The 3,393-nt window shown below is 32.8% G+C and overlaps 1 pseudogene; it reads right to left on the minus strand.

Annotated features, from left to right (window-relative positions):
• Positions 1–1,462: 1,462 nt before the first annotated feature.
• LOC129239883 (U2 spliceosomal RNA) lies at positions 1,463–1,648 on the minus strand (annotated as a pseudogene).
• Positions 1,649–3,393: the final 1,745 nt, after the last annotated feature.

The following is a 3,393-nucleotide window of genomic DNA, read 5'->3' on the forward strand; positions in this document are numbered from 1 at the left end:
AATAAAATTAATCTGAAGAATTCTATACTAAGGGGATTAAGATAGGAAAAATGTTTAAATACTTCCATTTTGAATTTTGACATAGCTTCCATGCTGAATTCTTTAATCGCTTTTTTTTCTCGAACAAATCTTGTCTGATAGACTTGAATTTTTAACTGTATACTCACTTTATGCTATACATGCAAGTAGAACTGCTAAAAAGTGTTGGCAGAAGAGCAGATATATTTTTTATGATTGATTGGTATTTTGACATTTCAACCACAAAATTGCAGAGAATTTCAAAATAAATGTAAATTTTATTTTTGTACAACTACTCTCACTCTGGATTTACGGATTAGATATTTGTGGTACCTACGGACAGTTTTGAATTTCACTGAGGTTTTCTGGTAGCTATATTCAAGTTCACTCCGAATTGAATTACAGGAGCTGTCCGAATAAAAAGTTGTTTTATGCAGGATTATATTTTTTTTATTTAGAACTTTTTAGGAAACATACCGTTTTGACAAAAAGAAAATGCACTGTGCCTTCTCTCTTTCTCTTCACTCTCTTCCTGTTTGGTTTTCTCCCTTTCCCCTTGCACTGGTATAAAAATGGAAGAGTTTTATTTCTCTATTTTATATACCATTTTCGATTTTTGTGAAAAATTTTCTCCTTAAAAAAAAAAAAGTATTCAACCGATTTTTATAATTTTTTTTTTAAATTGTTCGTAATTGATGTCGCCTCTTAGTGAACGATCAACTTTCTATGTATAAATTTTTATTTTGCAGATATGAATTTTTTAATGCCAATTTTAGGACTGTAGAAGTGGAGTTTTTTAAAAACATGTTCCTATTTTCACAAAAATCAAAATATTTAATATATTGATCGTTCACTAAGAAGATATAACCCTATACTAATGAAATCTTTTCGATTTTTTGATTTCAGTTGACTTGGTGGACTTGAATCGCGTCCACCGCAAGCCTCTTCCAAAAAAAGGGTCTTGGGGGAAAACGCCATAACTCCGCCATTTTTAAATATTTTTACACAAACAAAGCCTTTTTTTCTTTAAACATTGTAATATCCAATAATAAAAAAAAATACCAGTCTAACGGTTAGACTTGATAGAAGTGAAACCTTCCGTAAAACAAACTGAGAGAGAATAAGACGAAAGCAGCATTAGGAGCGGGATAATTATAGGTTCATTATAATATTGCTATAAAGTTCATATTTTATTTTCTTCATTTTATCATTATTCATCCCACATTTTTCAATTTCAACAAATGATACGAGTGGCTTATGATAGATAAAATATGATACAAATGCTTTGGTTTCGATGTTGTCAAAAAAAATACCCAAACGGACCGAAGAAACAGACTTACAAATTTCTTCCATTTTCGTCTACTTGTATTCATATAAAAATTTATGGCTCTTCCCACCAAAGCTAAATGTATTAGTATATTTTTTCTTGTATTTTTTCTTGTATTTATTCAAGGCTGAAATCCCGGCGGTACTGCAATACCGGGTCAACCCGTGGCAGAGGTGGAGAGCAAGCCCCTAAAACACTCCGCCCATTTCCAAAAATTAGTTTAACATTTGTTGTCCTCCGATGGAGGATCTATCAGATGTTAAGCTGATAACCCCACTACCTAGTCAATACATTTTAAATAATAAACCTAATAAAACTTTTGAGAATTACACGCTCACAAAAATTATTTATATCAACATCCTTGGTTCGAATCACAAAAAAAAATAAAAGTTATTTTTATTTAGTTCGTCGCTACTTTTATATCAACATATAATATAACGCTTCGTAGCCAAGTTGGTCGCTTTTTTCGTTTCACTTTTCCTCAAATCACTCCCAACGATTCTAAAGAAGTTTTCACTTCAAAAAACGCCTTATCAAAATAAAAACAAAAAAAAAAAAATACTGCGCAACCCAAACCCTTCAATCACTTCCTGTTTGTTTTACCTGTCCGAATATGAAGCTTTCTTATGCATATTTTGCACTTTTTAGAAAACATGTCGTCTTTACAGAAATCGAGGCATAAAGAAAATGTATTGTGCCGTCTTCCTCTCTCCACTCGCTTCCTGTTTGTTTTTCGCCCCTTCCCTTTGCATTGGTATACAACTGGAATAATTAAGTTTCTCTTCTTTATAAACAATTTTCGTTTTTTTTTTACTTTTTGAAAATCATACTGTTTTTATGAAACGCCCTAAAAAAAAAAATACTACACATGTTTTTTCCCACTCTCCAATCTCTTCCTGTTTGTCTTACCTGCCCGAATATGCAGTTTTATTATGCACATTTTTCAAAGTTTTTTGTTTTTGAAAATTTTGTCCGTTTTAGAAAACATACCCTTTTTACAGAAATCGATAGATGAAAAAGTGTATTATGCCTTTTCTCTCTCCTCATTCGTTTCCTGTTTGTTTTTCCCCCTTTACCCTTGCGCTTGAATCACAATGAAAGAAATTAGTTTCTCGTCCATGCACAATTTTATAAGCTAATCTTTACACTCGGCCAAAACACTTAAGCAGTTATCGCGCCAATCAAGAAGAAGAGAAATCTATATTTAGTTGCATGTGTAATTCACTGTTCGCAATTTTTTGGCACTACAACTCTTTGTTTGCTTTTACCCGCTGCCGTGGCACCTCCATATATCTCGATCGCTTGCAACTTTTTTCCAATTCTTTATTGATGTCCTCCTCCAGTTCGTCGGCCCATCTTGTTCTCGGTCTTCCTCTTGCTCTAGGGTTGAACGCATTGGCTTCTACATTTTTCTTCTGCGCCCCCGTACCGGTGCGCTTTGATGAAACGTATAACAGCTGGTCTATAGCTCGTCGTTCCACTTGCCGTGATCTTTGATTGCTCCAAAAGTTGTTCTGAGTAGTTTTCGTTCAAAGGTTTGCAGGCTTTCAATTGTTAACAATAAATTGCAAGTAAAGTTGGCCCAATCGCAAAGAAGGCTTCGTGAAAAGGCTTCGTAGAAAAGCTATTCAGTCGCCAACTTCTTTTATTTTGCTTAGAAAAAAAAAACCAAAAAAAAAAAAAAAAAAAACATACTAAAAATAATTTATATGATTTATTTATACAGTTTAATGTACATCTATACATATTGTATACTGAAATTAATATTTTAGAAGTTTGATGTATTCAAAAATTTCGCTTAAAAAATTACCTAGTTATACCATTTTTTTTACCGCCGCTTCAGTGGCCCAACCGCTTGAATAATAACACCAAACACCAAAAAACAAAAGAAAATAATTTTCTTAAGTAATTATGTATATCACAAATTTGCATTAATTTTTTCAATAGTATTCTTCTTTTTCAATTCAAACCATTTCTATAAATCGAGTTTCGCGCATTGGCTGGGCTGCCGCAACTCTCGCGTAACTTTTAAAGTTGACCGCCAGTGA

Source organism: Anastrepha obliqua, chromosome 2 (genome assembly GCF_027943255.1).
Source record: "Anastrepha obliqua isolate idAnaObli1 chromosome 2, idAnaObli1_1.0, whole genome shotgun sequence".
NCBI classification, from domain to species: domain Eukaryota; kingdom Metazoa; phylum Arthropoda; class Insecta; order Diptera; family Tephritidae; genus Anastrepha; species Anastrepha obliqua.